The 22613-nt window shown below is 36.8% G+C and overlaps 1 protein-coding gene across 5 annotated transcripts in view; it reads right to left on the bottom strand.

The window, feature by feature from the left end:
- The window catches only part of LOC124601449 (ribosome-releasing factor 2, mitochondrial), a 225640-nt gene that overhangs the window by 186717 nt on the left and 16310 nt on the right, over positions 1 to 22613 (bottom strand). The window contains exons 2-3 of one of the 5 annotated variants that reach the window (XM_047136248.1): positions 22218 to 22264; positions 20057 to 20159 (exon numbers count right to left, since the gene is read on the bottom strand). The exons of 2 other annotated variants lie outside the window; for them this stretch is intronic. The gene's annotated coding sequence lies outside the window, so the exon portion shown is untranslated. The remainder of the gene's footprint in view (positions 1 to 20056; positions 20160 to 22217; positions 22265 to 22613) is intronic. 2 more of the 5 variants (XM_047136249.1, XM_047136247.1) reach the window with 2 other exon arrangements.

Below are 22613 nucleotides of genomic sequence, written 5' to 3'. Positions count from 1 at the left end.
TCCGGAGGTAAAATAGTCCCCCATTCGGATCTCCAGGCGGGGACTACTCAAGAGGACATCGTTATCAGGAGAAAGAAAACTGGCGTTCTACGGATCGGAGTGTGGAATGTCAGATCCCTTAATCGGGCAGGTAGGTTAGAAAATTTAAAAAGGGAAATGGATAGGTTAAAGTTAGATCTAGTGGGAATTAGTGAAGTTCGGTGGCAGGAGCAACAAGACTTTTGGTCAGGTGAATACAGGGTTATAAATACAAAGTCAAATAGGGGTAAAGCAGGAGTAGGTTTAATAATGAATAAAAAAATAGGAATGCGGGTAAGCTACTACAAACAGCATAGTGAATGCATTATTGTGGCCAAGATAGATATGAAGCCCACGCCTACTACAGTAGTACAAGTTTATATGCCAACTAGCTCTGCAGATGACGAAGAAATCGAAGAAATGTATGACGAAATAAAAGAAATTATTCAGATAGTGCAGGGAGACGAAAATTTAATAGTCATGGGTGACTGGAATTCGGTAGTAGGAAAAGGGAGAGAAGGAAACGTAGTAGGTGACTATGGATTGTGACTAAGAAATGAAAGATGAAGCCGCCTGGTAGAATTCTGCACAGAGCACAACTTAATCATAGCTAACACTTGGTTCAAGAATCATAAAAGAAGGTTGTATACATGGAAGAAGCCTGGAGATACTGACAGATTTAAGATAGATTATATAATGGTAAGACAGAGACTTAGGAACCAGGTTTTAAATTGTAAGACATTTCCAGGGGCAGATGTGGACACTGACCACAATCTATTGGTTATGAACTGTAGATTAAAACTGAAGAAACTGCAAAAAGGTGGGAATTTAAGGAGATGGGATCTGGATAAACTGACTAAACCAGAGGTTGGACAGAGTTTCAGGGAGAGCGTAAGGGAACAAATGGCAGGACTGGGGGAAAGAAATACAGTAGAAGAAGAATGGGTAGCTTTGAGAGATGAAGTAGTGAAGGCAGCAGAGGATCAAGTAGGTAAAAAGATGAGGGCTAGTAGAAATCCTTGGGTAACAGAAGAAATATTGAATTTAATTGATGAAAGGAGAAAATATAAAAATGCAGTAAATGAAGCAGGCAAAAAGGAATACAAACGTCTCAAAAATGAGATCGACAGGAAGTGCAAAATGGCTAAGCAGGGATGGCTAGAGGATAAATGTAAGGATGTAGAGGCTTATCTGACTAGGGGTAAGATAGATACTGCCTATAGGAAAATTAAAGAAACCTTTGGAGAAAAGAGAACCACTTGTATGAATATTAAGAGCTCATATGGAAACCCAGTTCTAAGCAAAGAAGGGAAACCAGAAAGGTGGAAGGAGTATATAGAGGGTCTATACAAGGGCGATGTACTTGAGGACAATATTATGGAAATGGAACAGGATGTAGATGAAATGGGAGATATGATACTGCGTGAAGAGTTTGACAGAACACTGAAACTCCTGAGTCGAAACAAGGCCCCGGGAGTTGACAACATTCCATTAGAACTAGTGACGGCCTTGGGAGAGCCAGTCCTGACAAAACTCTACCATCTGGTGAGGAAGATGTATGAGACAGGCGAAATACCCTCAGACTTCAAGAAGAATATAATAATTCCAATCCCAAAGAAAGCAGGTGTTGACAGATGTGAAAATTACCGAACTATCGCTTTAATAAGTCACTGCTGCAAAATACTAACGCGAATTCTTTACAGACGAATGGAAAAACTAGTAGAAGCTGACCTCGGGGAAGATCAGTTTGGATTCCGTATAAATATTGGAACACGTGAGGCAATACTGACCCTACGACTTATCTTAGAAGCTAGATTAAGGAAAGGCAAGACTACATTTCTAGCATTTGTAGACTTAGAGAAAGCTTTTGACAATGTTGACGGGAATACTCTCTTTCAAATTCTGAAGGTGGTAGGGGTAAAATATAGGAAGCGAAAGGCTATTTACAATTTCTATAGAAACCAAATGGCAGTTATAAGAGTTGAGGGGCACGAAAGGGAAGCAGTGGTTGGGAAGGGAGTGAGACAGGGTTGTAGCCTCTCCCCGATGTTATTCAATCTGTATATTGAGCAAGCAGTGAAGGAAACAAAAGAAAAATTTGGAGTAGGTATTAAAATCCATGGAGAAGAAACAAAAACTTTGAGGTTCGCCGATGACATTGTAATTCTGTCAGAGACAGCAAAGGACTTGGAAGAGCAGTTGAATAGAATGGATAGTGTCTTGAAAGGAGGATATAAGATGAACATCAACAAAATCAAAACGAGGATAATGGAATGTAGTCGAATTAAGTCGGGTGATGCTGAGGGAATTAGATTAGGAAATGAGACACTTAAAGTAGTAAAGGAGTTTTGCTATTTGGGGAGCAAAATAACTGATGATGGTCGAAATAGAGAGAATATAAAATGTAGACTGGCAATGGCAAGGAAAGCGTTTCTGAAGAAGAGAAATTTGTTAACATCGAGTATAGATTTAAGTGTCAGGAAGTCGTTTCTGAAAGTATTTGTATGGAGTGTAGCCATGTATGGAAGTGAAACATGGGCAATAAATAGTTTAGACAAGAAGAGAATAGAAGCTTTCGAAATGTGGTGCTACAGAAGATTGCTGAAGATTAGATGGGTAGATCACATAACTAATGAGGAGGTGTTGAATAGGATTGGGGAGAAGAGAAGTTTGTGGCACAACTTGACTAGAAGAGCTTAGGAATGGTACCAGGGAGGAGTGGGATCATGTGCTCTTCTCAGACAAGAGTACACATTCACCTGAGTAGTGATTCTGTATGTACCCTCATATGGTGAAAGGAGGGAACATGCACTGGACCCAGGAACATTGCCGAACATGATAGTTTTGGTGGTTCAGGTGTTATGGTGTGGGGAGGCACAATTTTACATGGATGTACTGATCACCAAATCTTTGAACATGGTACACTCAACAGTCAGTGTTACTATGACACTGTACTTCTTCCCCATGTCTGTCATTTCTGGGGCACATTTGGCCCCGACTTCATTTTTATGGATGACAATGTGCAGTCACACCAAAGAGTGTAGGTCACCCCCCCTCTCCATCTTAAATCCTACTTAGGTTGTGTGGGATGCATTGGGGACATGTACTGGAACATGTCCACATGTACCAATGATCATCCAGCAGACATCAACTGAGCTGGTGAAAAAATGGGATACCCTATTGCAAGAACTCCTAACTAGCCAGCACAGGAGTACATTGCAGAGCATGTCTTTCTGTCTGTGGTGATCACATACTCTATTAAGAACCATGTCAAGCCTTTTGTAATGTCCAAAGAACCACCATAAATCACCATGATTTCAGTGTAATTATTGCCTTTGAATAACAGGATCATTTCTGTTCATCTCAACATATATGCCTTTCAGTTATCTTATGCACTACACCATTGCATTTCTTTCTATGTACTGTCAAAGTTTCATTGAGCTATGTTACTTGGAAATCGCACATCAAGCTAAAGTTACTTTGTTTCTTAAGTTTTGCATACCAATTTACTACTCCTGAGTGTGTTATAATTTGCATATGTTTACTTCTTGAAATATCTTGTGTTTAGAAGAGGAACATACAAGTATGTCTACAGAGAGAATTTTCAGTGATTTGTGGTTGTTGAAGTCATCAGTCCAGAGGCTGGTTTGAAGCAGCTCTCCAGACTAGTCTATCCTGTGCAAGCCTCTTTGTCTTAGCTGGACTACTGTGACTTATATCCATCTGAACTTGCTCACTACAGTCAAACCTTGGTCTGCCTATACAATTTTTGTCCTTCACATTTAATTCGATTTTAAAAAATCAACTATTCTTTGATACCTCAGGATGTGTAACATCAACATATTCCTTTGTTTAGTCAAATTGTGCCACAAAGATCCACTGCCATTTTTAAAAGTTTTGTTCATTCTGCTCAATTGATGTTCCAGGTCCTTTGATGCCTCCGAGAATGACACAAGCAAATCTCAGAAGTTTCTACTGCTTCTGCCAGAAAAATTCTCTTTCCAAATGTATTCTTACTGGTTGTTCAATATACAGATTGCATAAAATCTGAGATATGCTACACCTCTGTCTCAGTCCCCTCTCAACAACTGCTTCCCTTACACAGATGCAGTCTAGTTTCTGTAAAAGTTACATGTAACATTTCACTCCCTGCACTTTATTGCTACTGACTTCAGAATTTCAAAATGTGTATTCTAGTGAACACTGCCAGAGGCTTTCCTAGCACTACAAATGCTACCAAAATAGGTTTGTCTTTCTCCAGTTCATCTTGTAAGTCAAGTCATAGGTACAGTATTCCCTCTAGTGTTCCTACAGTTCCCCACAGCCCAAAGTGATCTTCTCCAAGGTTGGATTTTACCAGTTTTTCTATTCTTCTGTATATAATTTATGTCAGTATTCTGCATCTGTGACCTGCTAAAATCATAGTTCGAATATGTATTCAGAGCCGTCAGCACTTGCCTTCTTTGAAATTGGAATTTCTGCATTATTATCAAAGTATGAGTATATTTCACTTGTGTCATAGGCCAATACCTTGCATACCATATGGGATGTTTTTGTCACGACAAGTTCCCACAAGAATCTCAATAATTCTAAGGGACTGATTTCTACCGCAGCTCCATTTTTTTCAACTTAGCTCTTTCACTGCTCTATCAAACTCTTCTCACAATATCATATATCCCACCTTATCACCGTCTACTTTCTTTTCCTTTTTCATAACAATGTCTTCAAGTTCCAGGGTTCACTTTTCCCCGTTTTGCTTTGCTTGGTGCTGGCTTGACCATCAGTGTATTCCTTCCAGCTTCCCATCTCTACAGTTACTTCTCTTTGACTGAAAGTTCTCCCCTGACTCTACAGTCTGCATCTCACTTTCCAATAGTCGTGCTTGCTCGAACAGCTCTGCCATTTTGCATTTCCCTCTCTGTCTGTATTTCTCTCTGTCTGTATTTCCTTTTGGGTATTTAATTCTTTTGTTTTCTCCTTTCACAAATTAAATTCGGTATCTAATGTGTTATCCAAATTTCCTATAGGGTGGGGCAACTAAAGGTAGCTTGGCCAAGTGGATATGATTGGACATGAATGTATGCATATAACTACACCCCATGACGCACAAACCACATTATCCATACTGGTTACACAGCTTTCATGTCTGACGGAGTTGTCAGCAGAGGTCAGTCTGCTCATAGGCCTAGGTGGATCACCCAGATCCCTTGATCTGTCAGTGTGCAATTACTTTATGTGGGGAGGGCCCAAAAGTGCCAAGAGATGAATGATTGTCAGTTCCAACATCTGCCATAATCTGGTTGGTACTGTATTTCCTGTCCTCTGCTGTGTTTATTTGTACCCTGGAACTTTGTTCTCCAGGCCACTTTTATTTGCCCCTCTCTGTACTGGACTTTTTGATCATCTGCTTCCTTCCTAATTCACCTCTCAAAGCTACCCATTTATCTTCTGTTGTATTCTGTCCCCCGTCTCAGTTAACTGTCCCACAATGCTGCCTTTGAACCTTTCAACAACCAGTGATTCTTTCAATTTACTTACATCCATTTCCTTTGTATCCCGCCTTTTTGCATTTTTAACACTAGAATAGTGGAGTTTCTAACATTCCTAAAACAGCAGAAAAGGGTCATTTTGATCCCACATAAAATATTTTCATATTTGACTTAAAACAAGTACTTTTTTTAGTGTTTGTTAATCCATATTTTATTTCTTGTAATCACAATTATTATTTACAATTATAAATAATGATTACTAATTTATTTGATCAATAATATATCATACAAATTTATTGTTGCTACTGTTAACAAGTTTCTTAACTATAGATTTTAATTTATTAACTATTCACACAAACTTCTACACACATTTTAATATATTTGGTCCATTTTACTCTAATGCCTGATGTTCTTGCTCTTTCGTTTAACTGAGTTCATTTGCCAGTTGAAGTATGAACTACATCCTTTACATTTTCTTGTTCAATACTATGTTATAGATGACCCATGCATTTATTGCCGCCACGTCTACTAATATGTTGTAGAAGACATGCATTGGCCATCTCCTACATGCAACCTTCATAGTATATTTATGGGTAATTTGGTCAACCACATCCACCCCATAGTTTGTTGCATTGTAGAACATTATGGTTTCAGGTTTTTTCTTTCCTTCCTTGCTTATTGCTACTTCAACATGCAGAGTACTCAGAGGAATGACATTTTTATTCTTCTTTCCCTGGTATACAGTCAAGGTGCAGTCTGTATTGCCTCTATTGTGCAATATTGTGGTGGAGCGTATTTCAGCAGTCGGCTTCCTTACTTCACCGGGATTTCATGGTGGATCCTGTTCATTGTATGGACTACTGAAGTTCTCTTTTCTTTGAGTTTTTTAGCAAGTTGAAGAGCCTTAAAGAAATTGTCTATGGTCACATTTCTTCCTTGATTTATAAATGGCTCCATTAGACACAGAACGACATACACTCCAAATGGTTGTTTCCCTCTATGCGTGTCCTCTTTGCCGAGGTATGGGTAAGCATTACATATATACTTTGTTGTTACATCAATACCCAACCAGAATTTGAGACCATATTTGTGTGGTGTGTTAGACATGAACTGAGTAAACCTGGATCTTGCTTTGCTTGGTAACAGTTGCTCATCAATGGTTATATTTTCTCCAGGGCGGTAGGCATGAATACTAATTTGTTGGCTGCCAGACATTCAGCCCGGGATGATTTTTCATCAAAACAGAGAAATCTGAGAATCTCCTGAAATATGTCCCTTGGCATAATGTCCTTGATAAAAACAGGCCCCCAAGAGTGTGACTAGAGATCATCCACACACATACCTTTTGTGCACAATACACCCATAACATACATGATGGCTATCAGTTTCTCCAGTTCCTCAAGCGACACAGTCCAGTCATTGTTTTTTAGTATTTTTTGAGCATTTGATTCTGTGTAGTTCTTCATGAGACGTAGCATTGCATCGTCAAAAATACAACAGAAGGTGCTGGTGACAGACCTGTCTACTTGTTGGCAAGTGTAAGCAGTGGGCTCTCCTCTCTCCTTCAAAACATTAACAGCTGACTGCCTTCCAGAAGATGAATAATTTCCAATCTCCCACTTGGTTCCATCCCTTGCAACCATCTTTGTAGACGCTTCCAACTGCACCTGCTAAGGTGAAAGAGGTGATGATTGACGTATATCAGCATCTGAATCCTCTTCTACTAATCGCCCGTCATTCACAATGCTTTCATCTTCACTTGTGTCAGGTACATAATCGTCATCTTCATCAGTGAAGTGAATTTCCGATTCAACTTCAGAAATCTCTTCATTATCAGAAAGTCCACACTGATGATACATGTTCGAAAACAAGGGCTGCCTGAGTGTCACAACATAAGCTGTGGCAGACTGGAATATACACATGCCAAGTTGCAACAATGAGGAGCAACTGCTCTGCATTACTGCTTATTGTTGCCACTGTACTGTCGGATAACTTACTTATATTCAGAAGAGAAATTACAGTGGGGTCAAACTGACCCCTTCGCCGTTCTAGGTATATGATTGAAATGGTGAAAAAAATTAAAATATTTTGTAAATACTAAAACATCTTCGGAAAGAGGAGAAGAAATTAGAAAAAGTCATATAATTTCGTTAATGGAGTAAATAAACTGGACATGACAATGAACAAAAAAGTATGACAATGGTAATTTTAACCCCTTCCACCGTTCTAGCATTAATCTACATCTCACAACCAATAAATTATGATCAGTGTCCACATATGTCTCTGAAAATGGTTTGCAGTTTAAAATTTCTGTCTAGAATTACATAATTTACATGAAATCTGATATATTTAGGTCTTTTCCACATATACAACCTTGTTTCAAGATTCCTTAACCAAGTGTGTTAGCAATGATTAAATTTTGCTATGTGCAAAATTCTACCAGGTAGGTTACCTTTCAGCCCTTTCCCCCAGTTAATGTCCTAATTTTCCTTTTCTATTACTGAATTTCAGTCCCCCTCCACAGTACATTTTTGTCTCCCTTAACTGTCTGAATAATTTCTTTTATCTTTTCATACATTGTTTTAGTACCTTCATCATCGGCGGAACTAATAACTTTGGTGGGTGTTGGCTTCATATCTGTCTTGGCTATGATAATATTTGCTCTATATTGTTCATAGTAGCTCACCCGCCATATTCTCTTATTATTAGACACACTACTGCATTACACATTTCTTTTTATCTTGTAATCATAATGCTGTACTCACCTGCACAGAATTCTTGCTACTGCTCTTCACCAATCTCAATATACTTAACATGAATCTAGGCATTTCTTTTTTTAAACTCTTTAACTTACCTACCTAATTAAGGGTGTAATATTTCTTGTTTCGTCCCACAGAATGCCTGATAAGTTTTTGCTGGCAACATTCTCCTGATTAGTCCCAGTTCAGAAATTCAAATGAGAAACTATTTTACATTGTAATAGAACTGCTCAACATATCCCTTCATTTTGCAAAGTATAGAACAAGATACACAATAAGTTTGATTTGGTTTTGTAATTACACTTTTGTTTCGCATAATCTTTAAAAAAATTAAAATTGATAAAAAATGTTTTAGTTTATGAAATATTAGTTGACTGTATCCCTTTGATTACGAAACATTGATTATTGTATTTGAATTTTGAATATTGTTGGAACAGTAAACAAGTATTTGTATCGAGTGTAGCCATGACTGGAAATGAAACATGGACAATAAATAGTTTAAACAAGAAAGGAATAGAAGCTTTTGAAATGCGGTGCTACAGAAGAATTCTGAAGATTAGATGGGTAGATCACATAACTAATGAGGAGGTACTGAACAGAATTGGGCAGAAGAGGAATTTGTGGCACAACTTGACTAAAAGAAGGGATCAGTAGGTAGGACATGTTATGAGGGGTCAAGGGATCACCAATTTAGTATTGGAGGGCAGCGTGGAGGGTAAAAATCATAGGAGGATGCCCAGAGATAAATACACTAAGCAGATTCAGAAGTATGTAGCTTGCAGTAGTTACTTGGAGATGAAGAAGCTCGCACAGGATAGAGTAGCATGGAGAGCTGCATGAAACCAATCTCTGGACTGAAGACAACAACGACAACAGTAAACAAGTTGTTGGACTCTGTTGGTAGTGCACTGGCCAGTTACAGAGTAACATGTAATACATAGCTGTAATTGGTCTGATACCAAGCAGCAAGTGGGCATGAGGTGCTAGACTGTAAATTTGTTTTGCAAATGATTTTCTCAAATTATAGACAAATACTCTGTGTGAGGGATTTGACATTAATTACAAAGTTGACATGACGAAAGAAACCTGCATCATTATACTATATCAATGAACATATTTCCAAAGAAACAACCCAACCATCTTGCAGCAAGCAGAATCTACCATCAAGATGAACAGCCAGACATGAATTTTAACATCAACAAGCACAAAGTCACATAGAAAAAATAAACGTTATTCACTCAACATTCATTTGCTCTTACAAATATGTACTAACTTTTGCAAATGCTTGCAAAATGAGAAAAGTGTGAAACATGTTAATTTCTTTAGTACTTTAATTATTGAACTCAGTCTGTGCCAAGCGGATACCATCATCATTAAACCATATAGGAGAGTTGCATATGCTCACAAAATAAAATGGCTGTAGTTTCCCCTTGCTTCCATCCATTCTTAAAATCAACACAGCATGTCCATGTTGGTTAATGTTACAAGCCCAGATAAGCCAATCATCCAAACTAATGAACCTGCATTTATTGAAAAATCTGCAGCCCCTCTTCAGGAATCATACATCAGTCTGAGCCTTTCAAAAGATACCTGTTCCATGTGGTTGCATCTATGCGGTACGCTCTTTGTGTCACTGAGGCACACAAGCTAACCCCACACTGATAAGGTCTGTGATTCATGGAGTGCAATTATTTGCAATGTTTATGAAGCTGACTTGTGTGACTGAATTTTGATTAGGGTTCTCTAGTGGCAGGAAAGCAGTGGGATTAGGGTCATGCAGGAAATGTTACATTTGTGGATTTGCGTGGTTTGATACATTCTGGTAGCTGATTTTATTCATTTTCTGAGAATTTTCTGAGACAGACTGAAACTGCCCCGAATAATCATTGACCGTAATTGGGATGCTTATGCGAAATTAGCAACACAATAATCAGTGAGAACATGAATCTAAATTTCATTGAAATTGTAACATGCAGCAGGAAGTGCAATTATGTCAGAAAGTTATTACTTTAGTAATGTATTATTTTAATTTATTATTGTATGTCTAGTGTTCATTAAGAAGTACATTATCAAACATTTTGCAAGCCCAGAAAACTTACACAATACAAAGCACATAGCTAAATAAGCAGCAGTGGTACAGGAGTGATGAAAGACATTTGAGGCAAGGTGCTGTGGAGCTCCACGAGCTTTGGTAGTGAGAGGCACTAGTGTAGTTTTAACACTGAAAATAGTAATGTTCGAAACTAGATGACAACAATTACTGTGTATGACACAATGAGTGAACCAGTTATCAGTTGAACTGTAGTAAACCAACTGTTGTGGACTGAGACAATGTTCACAGCCAGCCCTATGGACATGCTGCATGTACTGCTAGTGCAATGTAAGATTAAATTACCATATGACAGGGGTCTGTACTAATGGAAACAAATTACTGTTGGTCAGACAGTGTGCCTGACATGCAAATGAATGGTGCTTTTCTAGTTTCACATTATGTGGCACAGACTTTTATTTATGTTGTGGAAGTGCATTTGTTTACATCCTTACATAAACTGAGATACACTGCATGCTGTGAGCATACCAGTCTATGACAGAATTTCTTCATTGTTTCATTTACTTCTTTTATTTAACTATTGCTGTGCACACTTTATAGTTGCTCAGCCAAAATATTAGAACAGCAGTGTGCCAGCAAAACTCACTGTTGACTATTTCAGCTTTTTATTTATTTTTATTTTTTTAATACTAAAAATGCTGGCTGCACAGTGGGCACACTGGTGCAGCGCAGAAAGTACTTGTCTGTGCCTAGGTAACTTACAATGAGTCACATACATTCAACAGATACACTTAAGAGATGCCTCTAACACTCACAAAAGGAAGGTGCTATTGTGCCCAAAAGAACCTTTCCAATTAGGTAGCTAAACTTACCTCTCAAGGTCACCCTGCCAACCAAGACATTACTTTACTTTAGTTTTATGTTATTTAACAGAACTGTGAAATAATGTGCTAGGGAACCATGAGATAATCTACATGTAGAACAATAAATATTTGTTTTCTGCATCATTAATCTGACAGTCAGACATGTGGTGACACATTTCAAACCGTCATCATCTAAACACTTTGATACTGTACAAGCACATATGACAAAAGCCAGTTAGCTATGTGATGCAGGTAAGGAGCCATTAAAGATAAGTGTGCAGTGTGACATGTTAGTTATATAACTAACATGTTTGAGAAATAATAACTCTCTCTCTCTCTCTCTCTCTCTCTCTCTCTCTCTCTCTCTCTCTCTCTGTGTGTGTGTGTGTGTGTGTGTGTGTGTGTGTGTGTGTGTGTGTGTGTGTTTCAACATACACACGACGTGTGTGTTTCATGGTAGCTGATAAGCTCCTGGAGTCAAACTTGTTGTCACAGTTATGTCACCTGTCTCTTGCAGCAGCTCCTACTGGATCAGTGATGGCTTGTAGGCCAACTTAATGAAGGTGATGTTTTTGGTCATCAGGAAATAAATAGTCATTAACAACCATCCAGTTGTCAAACAATCAAGAACATTGAATCCTTTTGTTTAAAATATTATACTGTTTGTGTCCATGTCTTAAACATTCATCTTGAATCCATACTTTATGATACAGATGCACATTACATTAAGAGTCAAACTATGTGAAATACTTTATCATACAGTCAATGAAAAAAAGGCATTCACAAATTTTTACATTAGTGGTTTGATGTATTTTATTTCTCATGTTTTTGTAGCAAATTACACTCAAATGTTGACTAATGAACAATTAATGTTCACAATTTATAGTGAGAAATGTAACTGTAATTGATGACAGATAAGTAATAAAAGTTTCATGGCAAAGAATGTATACAATAATTTATGTGGAATCAAATTCCAGAAGTAAATACATAAAGAAATTTTCAAGATTTGTAGAGTTTATCTTCGGCACAAGAAAAATTGTTTGAAACACTGGTAGCATAGCTCAATGCCTGCTACACAATCAATATTAACTGATGGAGTAATAGAGAGAGAAAAGAATTGCAAACTTCATGGGCCCATCATGTGTCCCCAAACAGAAAGCAGCAAATTAAGCAATTTGAAAAAGTGAATGATAGAAGCTGACTTATGAATTTAACTAGCTCAAGATCCAGGAACTGATTTGACATGAGTTTAGATGATGCAGCAGAAATATTATATCATTGCATATGTGGCAGTAGTGTAACTTGAAATATATGCTACACAGCATTCAGACCCAGCAAGAAAGAGATACATACAGTGTGTTCTTTCAATTGCTTTGGTTAGTGCTGTCAGCTTCCTGGAATAAATAAAGGAAAATTAAATTACTGCAAGATTTATGAAAAGATATGTAGTACTGTAAGCAACTGAAGCATCAGATCTGTGCAGGACATGCAAATTGTGAATGAGCTATTTTTTATAGTTCCGAATCTGGGAAATTTCAGCCTCTGAAAGAGCAGCCTATAGTCATATTTTCATAAATATTTGAACTAGGTAAAACATAGGGACAGACACATATCAGAAACCAAAAAAACTGAGAATACTAAAAAATAAATTCCCCTTAGGCAGTTAGGAAAAGTTGCTGAGGTTTCTTGTTGAGAGCATAAAAAACATTTTTCATAGTCATTCATAGTTTCAATCAAATGAAGGAAATCAGAAAGAATTCAGAAGCAGATAACACAGACAAGAACACACTATTGCAAATTGGCACAATCTGCTACCTATATGCAACAGTATGATGTGATTCACAAAGGTGTGTGAGATTTGAGAACACAAAAAACAGATTCAAATGAGAACATAAAAAGAAATGCATTTATGAACAAATTACAAGTGATATGATATGAGACAAAACCAGAACAGAAATGGGAGCTCAATGTAGAGTAGTCAGCAAATAATTTTCTTGCCAATATAATCATTTTGGGTTACAAGTCATACCACTTGGTAACATTAAAAACAAATATGAAGAACAAGATTATTTTGGGTATCTTTGCAGAGGTTCTTTCCTGGATGACAAAACTGCAGTATTATAAAGCTTTCTTATAGGTACCATCACTGTATGATTTCCAGTACTATTATTGGGGAAAATAAAAGGCGCACAGTAACCGTACTGCACAGAAGAAGGTGTAAATGTACAGACAAAGTATCACAAACAGACTATATCTCAAAGTAACACAAATGTGAACAAAAAAAACTTCATTTGCCATGTTGCACACCAGAGCAGCATATAGATAGTTGAAGCAATGTAACACCAATAGGCTTAATGTTCTATTCACAGTTACAATGATGCAAACTTCACAAGGACACTGTGCATTATTAAATGTACGAAGATGCTAGTGATGTAATGCAACAATGAATGAGGCAGCACAGGAATGCAGCTCTGACAGGGAACAGAACTAGCATAGCCACTGCGAGTATTTTTAAACAGAACCATCAAGATGAATTTGCAGCATGCTGGACTGGTTTTTCGTTGTACTGACACCCATCAGTGTCATCCAGTTCTCAGATATTAACTTTCTTTTTGTTATGCTGGGACTGGTGATCTACATTTAAAGTCACAGCTTTGAAAAAAATTGTTTCATATTATCATACACTGCCTGACAAAATAAGAGAAGCATCCAGATGGAGGGGTGGGGGGTGGGGGCAAAATGCAAGTTCACAGACTGAAAGGTTATGTGATTTTATTTCAGTGATTACAAAATTGCATCAAATTTATGAAGAAATTGGCAGTATGAGCCCAGTTATCAGTATGATGTTGCACCCCTTCCTGCCTGGATGTATGCACTGATTTGGTTGGGAAAGGTGTCATCAACTAGTTATATCCTCTTGAGGCACAATGGCCCACAAATGTAATTGATTCTTGATATTCTGGATACCGGTACTGGGGCAGAGTTGGCATCCATACTGGACCCAAATTTTTTCTATTGGTGACAGATATAAGGACCATGCTGGCCATGACAGTACCTCAACATCAGGAAGCACTTCATACAGACATGTGCCTTGTGTGGATGACCATTGTCTTGTTGAGAAATGGCACCATGATATTGCTGCATGAAAGCTAAACATGAGGATTTAGGATGTCTGTGACATACAATTATGATGCCCAAGTACCCTTAAATCACTACCAGCAGTAATCTGCAATTGTACTCGATGGTTTCCACCACTAAGAAGCCATAAGTAACACTGCTGTACCTCTCCAAAATACTGGAAGAATGAGACTTCCTTTTAGGTCACCACAATCATTTGCATCTACGGTCATCTGGGGAGTACAAAAGCACGTTCATCATTGAACACGATGTGGTACCGTTCATCAACAGTCCGTATCTCCCAGTCACGACACAACCTCAAACCAGCATTTGTGTTACAGTTTAATGTCAGCCTACACATTTAATTGTAATTCATTAATCTACTTCTGCTAGCCTCCGACCAATGGTGCAGTGTAGTGTGACACAGAATGGTGCAGGGACTCCATTAATTATTCTCAGATGGTAGGTGTAAATGTGAGAGGACTACAATGCGCTTGGTGCACAACACAGTGATCTTCCCTTGTTGTGGCCAGATGTGGTTGACCAGGAGCTTGACAACATGTATGCCTACCCTCACATTCCAGTGCAGTCCACCACTGAGCCATGTCATATCCAAATGACCCACAAACCTGGATACTGAACAATTCAACCAGCCGACCAAAAGGTGATCCAAAATGATGCTCCTTTTAGACACTGTTAGGTGCATCAACTCTGTGTCCTTCACATTGATCACTCAATGTCTGATACTGCTCACAACCCCTATATATCCTACCAGGCAGAGTAATAATACCAATGCACACTAGTGACTGTTCTATTTGTCGCAGAGAATTTACAAATCCACAAATGCTGAGTATGCATACAAAAAAATGTTGACATTTGAGCATGTTTTCCGGGTGCCTCACATTTTTTGTCACGAAGTGTATATCAATTGCTTCTGGTTTCAGCATTTGCCTTATGTTCTTTCTTGATGTGAAAAAAGGGATTTTCTCAATGTCTCTTCCTGTTCTTTAATTGCACAGAGTATCTTCTACAACAATGAATATGACATGGTACTTATTTGTTAACAAGTTTCACTTTAATGAATGTTTGTTTATCATTAGCTGTAAGATAGTGTGAATCGTGAATGGCAAGCCTGATGCAGTGGTGCAGGTAAGTGGACAGAGGCGTGGCTGGGACAGGTGAGGAGGAGGCAGCCTCATGTAAACCTGCAGCGGATGAAAAAAAGTTGAACAGGTAGCTCAGGGAGATAACTGTAATGGTTTTCCCAGCACTGTAAATGTCCAATGGTTGTGATTCCAGCCAGCTAAGTAAACAATGTGTCATATACTGTGACACGGTGAAATAAATGAGTTATGAGAATTCCAAGCACATCAAAATGAGCATCACGCCAAGAAAATTAAGATAATCTAATGCAACAATGCCTGTGATAAGAATTCAGTGAACAGCTATCATTTTAATTATGTTCATTTTTCATCAAACATGATAATTTATTATTGAATGCTTGACGACATAAGAGCACTCTAACACTTATGCATGACAACATATCAAATCTGAATGTTGATCATCAATATGGTGTTGCTGTGTCTGCAATAAATATGACTGAATATGTCAATTAAGTCATATCTTGGTCAATGCAACACACAATGTTGTGACTAAATGGCAGTCAATAATCATACAAATTCAGTGATTTCTTTGTCATCTGAATGTTAGATGTAAGATATTTCTTATAAGAGAACTTAATCTTTTCTAAAACACATATTAATGAAGATGATTGAAATGTAAGATTGGTGCATGCAACAATAAAACTGAGAGCAGCACTGGAAGAAGCAAGAAAAACCATATGTTTTATCTGTCCATTTTTTTATTGTTTAGGACATTTCACACACACACACACACACACACACACACACACACAAATTCAGTCTTTCCTTATCTACTTAAATATTACTGAAAAGAGAATATCATGTATAACATCAAAATGATTAGTGCAATAGTACTCTTCTGTAAGTGTATATACTGTAAGTTTATGGTTAATGTTGTAATATTTGAATGATTAGCCACTTTGCACTTTAAAGGAAATTCAACTGCCATTCTTTAGTAGAGGGCGTAACATGGCACAATAGGACCTCACAATCTGAACCTTGTGATACTACGATTATTTTGTTTCAACCACATATTACAGTACTAATGGACAGTATTTAACCTAATTTATTTATGTATTTAGTTCAGTGTTAACCACAGGTGTCACCAGCATTAAATTGTTGTTGTTGTTGTTGTTGTTGTTGTTGTTGGTGGTGGTGGTGGTGGTGAGGGTGGGATGGAGGGGGAGGGGGAGGGGGGGGGGGGGGGGTGAATAGACATGGTAGAGCATTTGCCCATTAAAGGTAGTCCTAAGTTTGAGTCTCAGTCCAGCACACAGTTTTAATCTGTCAGGAAGTTTCATATCCACACACAATCTGCTGCAGAGTGAAAAATTTCATTCTATATAGTATTAACATTTAAATTTATCGAAACTTTGTTTATGATTATTATGTCCTAAATAACCATGATAATTATTTCAAACTTAAGTTTTTCTAACTAGCTTCTGCTTGATTTTTATTGGAAATGTAAATAAGTTGCCTATTACATACGTAATTTTATTTAGTTTATTTTTCAAACATTAAAATACATTTAAAAACACAAAAAGAAAATAAAAATGTAAGTAATTACAATGTCAGAAATGATAAATACAGTATCAACAGCATAAGGTAAAATAATCTTACAAAGTTCATTCTATAGTGATCAGAAAGTATTTATCAGATAAAAATATTCTAGCAATTTTTCTTTAGTCTATCTGATCTAACAACAATTTGTGAACACTGCAGCCTGCTGAATGATTGAGCCTCTGCTGTGTCACTGCAGAACACAAGTAACTCTCTAGCCATAGTAAAGCAGTAAAAATGCATACTGCTTCAAGCTTGAAGCTTGGCACATAAGGATAGCTCTTACCAGTGCTTCAACATAACTAAATAATAATTCAACTTCTTTTCTCACAGAAACCAAAAGCTCTTTTGCGTCTTTCAGGCATTTTACTTTGTATCGTAATTGAAAGTGTTCAAGTTCTATTTTCAGAGTTTGAACATCAATTTCTGGTCTGGAGACACTAAATCATGTCCTTTTTTCTCCAACAATACTTTTTCCATGGTACCCTGTTTCTTCATGCTAGGTTGGCCAAGTATTCAATATCTAAGCCCTTGGGCAGCCATTTCAATAATTTGAAATTATTCCTGGCAGTAAAATTCTTCCAGCAATAGAAATTCATGTGGATCCATGCCCTTGGACAACTGCTTAGGAACTCCTTTTTTCCTTGGAAGTTGCAGCAGTTCTAAGCCAAGTTCAGATATCTTTACATTCTTTGCATAAGGAAGAAAATCTATCTTTCAACCTGAGTTTGTTAAGGCCCTCAATTATAAATTCAACTGATGAATGAAGTCCTGAGACTTCTTTTTCTCCTTGGAAACACTTGTCCAAGATGTTTAGAAGCTCAATTACTTCTTCCCCATTATGAAATCAAGGTATATTTTTCCAGCCTCAAAAGCACTATGTTGACCAATGGCTCCTTCATATCCCTGTTCTGGTAGTTCATTCAGTGTTTTGAGAACCAAGGATATTTTTTCAAAAATTGGCTATATAAAAAGCATTTTATGTAAAAATATCTAAAACATGTTAGGATCATTCAGCTTGCTGTAATTTGTATGTTAATTGGAAACATAGTTGTTGAATTTAATGCAACTAATGTATTTGTAATGTTGTTATCAAAATCATAACTTTGCTATATATTGATCCTTTTATATCATATTCAGATTCATTATTGTAGCTTTGTAAAAAACATTTATACAACAATACAGGATTATGTTAAGCATTACTGTAATAATATATATATGATGTGGGAGAAGCAATGCTTTTTCAGTTCTAGCTCACTTTTTCTCAGTTCTCAGCAAGCTTTCTTGGTACAAAATCTGTACCAGTTAAAGGCGTAAATTTCATCTTTTTTTAATATATGGAAAAGTTTCATCAAACTGCTGTGTTTTCTACTTCATTTGGTAGTTAGCACACCATAAACATTTCAATATGCCCACTGAACCACAGGCAGTAACACTTTCAAAAAATATTAATTTATTTGAATAGTCCGGCACACCCTTCACTGCAGGACCAGTACTTCAAAAGTAAGTGTGCTGCAGGTGCAGTTCAAGGGGATGCAAGCAGTGTACATATACAAAACAGCTACTGTGAATTGAATATTACTGTTTTGTATGTCTTTGGAAGTTAAATAAATCTGTGTCAGCCTGCTCAAAGTTTTTGATTTAGTTTCTTAGTGGCAAGGTGGCTGCACATTCTCAGGACTTGGTAAACTTTGTGGGTAGTGCATGTAACAGTTAAGACTTTGTCTGTGCACAATGCTGACACAGTTGCATTTCAGTGTGGAGGTAACACTTAAACTTTTTTTTAGACTTTGCTGAACTTTTAGCACTCATGCACTGATTATTGATTTTATGCTGATTTATGCAGCTAGAGCTTTTGTTTAGCAGTTCAACAGAGTTATAACATTAAATGAACTTTATAAGTTCAACATTCAGTTTATTTATGACAAACTAAGTTAACAAGTAAATCACAATTTATTTGAAGCCTATAATTTGGTGACTTGCATCATATATATTTTATTTATTTGTATTGCCGAAACTGAACTTCATTTATTTAACATTTTCATGTACTGCTCGGACTGAGGCTGTAGAGTTTGTTAGTTCAAGTAATTTTACGGATATGTGGTCAACTCCCCCCCGATTTCCCTTCCATCTACACCCACAACTGTAGAAGTGAGCAGAGCCGCAATAGTTGTAGGGACACCCATTTGTCCTACACCCGAAAACATTTATACAGACTTTGATATTGCCGTAGATAGCAGAGTGACTTATTAAATTTTAAATTTGGAAGCCAGAGACTACACATGATAATTTTATTTTCCATTAAAATAATTATTTCTGAGATAACATACAGCAGAAGACAGGATTACAAAGTCTAGATCAGTTACTACATACTGTGCTTCATTGAATAACTCACACTTTTATTTCGAACAGTTCACTCAGTGACACACACACACACACACACACACACACACACACACATCAAGGTTGAACGTAAACAAAATTCATGGGTAATGCCAACAAAGGCAAACAGAAGTAAAGCCCTGACATCAACTTATAATAATGACAGTCCTGGCTGATGAACACAGCTTACATCTATTCACAAAGTGTGTAGCACTACACAGGATGCCGTATGAACTGCTTGCTTCAGAATGCAAAGAACAATAGAAGAGGTTCCTGTAATGAGTTTTCAGTGGGGTTAATTGCATTTCAGACCAAATTAATTACAAATGAATCAATCTCTAATGAAGCAGGTATCTATTAACAATAGCTGAAACTGCTGTGTACCAATTAATCAGGCAATGACCATGCTTAATTAGATGCGATCCCTCTGGAGGTATACACTTACTTTCCTTCAATGTAAGAACCCATTTATCCAGTGAGTGTTAATATGATATTGAAATCAAGTTGTAATTTTGCACTTTTCACATATGCCAAGCTATGTCCAAAGGAATATTTAGCAGAAGAGAACATACATCCAAAAGCTGCCACACCACAAACTACACAAAAATGACTAACACAAAAACCCATGAGACGAAATTAATATAAAACTAAATTTAAAAAACGAATCCCAACATACCTTAAACTCTCAACACCAAAGAATCTTTCAGTCAGTTTCTTCCCATTGCAAATCTTTTCATTTAGTTGCCCAGCAGAGGCAATCCTATCAACATTTTGACCCTCTGGAATAAAATTTATTAATAATTAGCACATGCCTCTTCATCTGCTTACGTGTTTTATTCATTCATTTCATCATCCTACACATTCTGTACATCCCATAATGAAAGGGAGCCTTCATTAATGCTGGATGACTTAAGTTACACATTAACAGGCAGAAGCTGCCACCAAAAGCGGCTTATGTGAATGTTTCTATTCATCTTAAATGGTCTATTAACAGTAAAATTTCCCTCACGGAATAAATTGTATGTACAACTATGGCTATTCGCAATAATTTATCATAAATTTACACTCTAGAATGCTCATATGACACAGGTTTTTAGCTTTTTCCATTATGTAGGCAGCCAATAGTGGTCCCTGATATCAGTAATGTTTCTTTTCCCTAAAAATAATCTGCACTACCTGCTTCCACACCTATCATTAGCACAGAAGTAAGTGAAATTTTTGGCAGTGAAAGTCTTTCACAATGTAGATAACTGTTTTGCTCTATGGTCAATGTCAATGTGATCATACAAATATTCTGCAAGCAACAAGACATATCAACAGATTTTTAATAAAACAGAGGGAACAGCAGCTTTCCTGAAGTAGAAATGTTTCTGCTAACTTTATTGCATGAAATTTCGGCATGAGGAGGACAAATATTTTATAGCACTTTAAAAACAGTTAATTGTTAATGTGATTTCTTAGAGCTGTTTCCCTTTTTGAGTTTCTTTGCTTTGATAGTGCACGTAATTTCAGTTCATTAGCATCCAGGGATCTGTGGAGATCAATAAATGGGTGGATTACTCTACCTATAGAAATAAAGTGTCTAGTAGACAGTAGCAGTGTTTTCAAATGCAGATTAATTTTGTTTCTCCTAGACAATTTCTCCCACAATACTGAGGAATTCTTAAAAGCGATTAATTAGTCAATTACAAACCTTTGAACAGTCATCATGTTACCACATGAAACAGTAATTTCAGAATGAGAATAATAATTACAGATGTATCACAAGGACCAACACTGGGTATGCTGTTGTTCTTGTAATACATAAATAATCTTCCAACATATATTCAAGAAGTAGAAGTAGTTCCTTTTGCTGATAAGTATTATAATGAACACTAATGGAGGAACTTCCACACTTGCAAACATAAATAATATTTTTTTTTAATATTAATAAATGGTTCTCTGAAAATCGACTGTCACCGTATTTGGATAAAACACAGTACGAGCAATTCAGTGCTGCACAAGACCTGACCACACCATTACAAATAATGAATGATGGTAAATCAATAAACAAAACATAATATTTGAAATTCTTAGATGTTTACATTGATAAGAATCTGCACTGTAAATAAAATGTTATAAGGCTTGTTAAGTATCAAATCTGTGCAACTTTTGAATTTCAGTTACCAGATTTTGGAGATGAAAATTTCAAAAAGTTGTGTATTTTTTTTTCTATTTTCATTCATTAATATCATATGGAGTAATATTCTGGGATAACATATCATTGAGGAAACAATGTGTTTGTTGTGCAGAAGTATGTAATAAGGATTGTAAGCAATGCCCCTTCTAGAACGTCTTGGAGACCGCTCTTTAAACAGTTTAGCATACTTCTGAAGCTTGTTGTCAACAGTAAACCACAGTTTGAAATCAACAGTAAAATTCAAACATACAAAATCAGAAGGAGAAATGGTTTACACTGTTCATCAGCCAGTCTTAGTATGGCATGTAAACAAGTGAGGTATCTGGAGACGAAAATATTCAATGTAAAACCCAAGTCATATATACTTGCCAACTCCTCCTACTCCATAGGATTTCTGTATGTTTAGTAGTGTGTGTGTGTGTGTGGGGGGGGGGGGGGGGCGCATGCGCATGCATGGATGTGTGTGTGTGTGTGTGTGTGTGTGTGTGTGTGTGTGTGTCAAGAACCTAAAAGAACAATGCTGGAAACAGAATTCAGCAAAATGGACTCTAGCATTGGGCAGGTTAGGCAATAATTATAAGGCCTATACAGAGGTATGTGTGGTTTTAAGAGAGAGAGAGAGAACATAGTTAAATACAAATCACTGTAAAAAACTAACCTTAAGAAATCGTGGAAATGGTCAGCAAGTTGACTTATCTCATGTTGCTGAAAAGATGTACAATAACTGTATAAGTGACTCATACCACCTCATACGAAAAGGCTGCAGTTATAATCCCAGGACATACAAATAACTGACTAATATATTTAGCAGATATGTTGCTTATGAAATGTGGGCAATATTTGTTCATTTTACACACTTGTCAGATTCAGATTGAATGTGTTTAATGGTAGTACACATAACTAACTAAAACAAAAACAAAGAAAGCAAATAAAACTACAGGTACAAGTTTCTTTCTTAAGAAACATGTCTTTAAGGTACTCAATTCATTTTTGTTTATCAGCTCCAGGAAACCAATTAAATAAATCTAAATTCATTTTTTAATATTTTCTTGTT

This window comes from Schistocerca americana, chromosome 1, assembly GCF_021461395.2.
Source record: "Schistocerca americana isolate TAMUIC-IGC-003095 chromosome 1, iqSchAmer2.1, whole genome shotgun sequence".
Lineage (NCBI taxonomy): Eukaryota > Metazoa > Arthropoda > Insecta > Orthoptera > Acrididae > Schistocerca > Schistocerca americana.
Note: the sequence above shows the minus strand (reverse complement) of the source record. Positions and strands in the feature narration are given on the sequence as shown.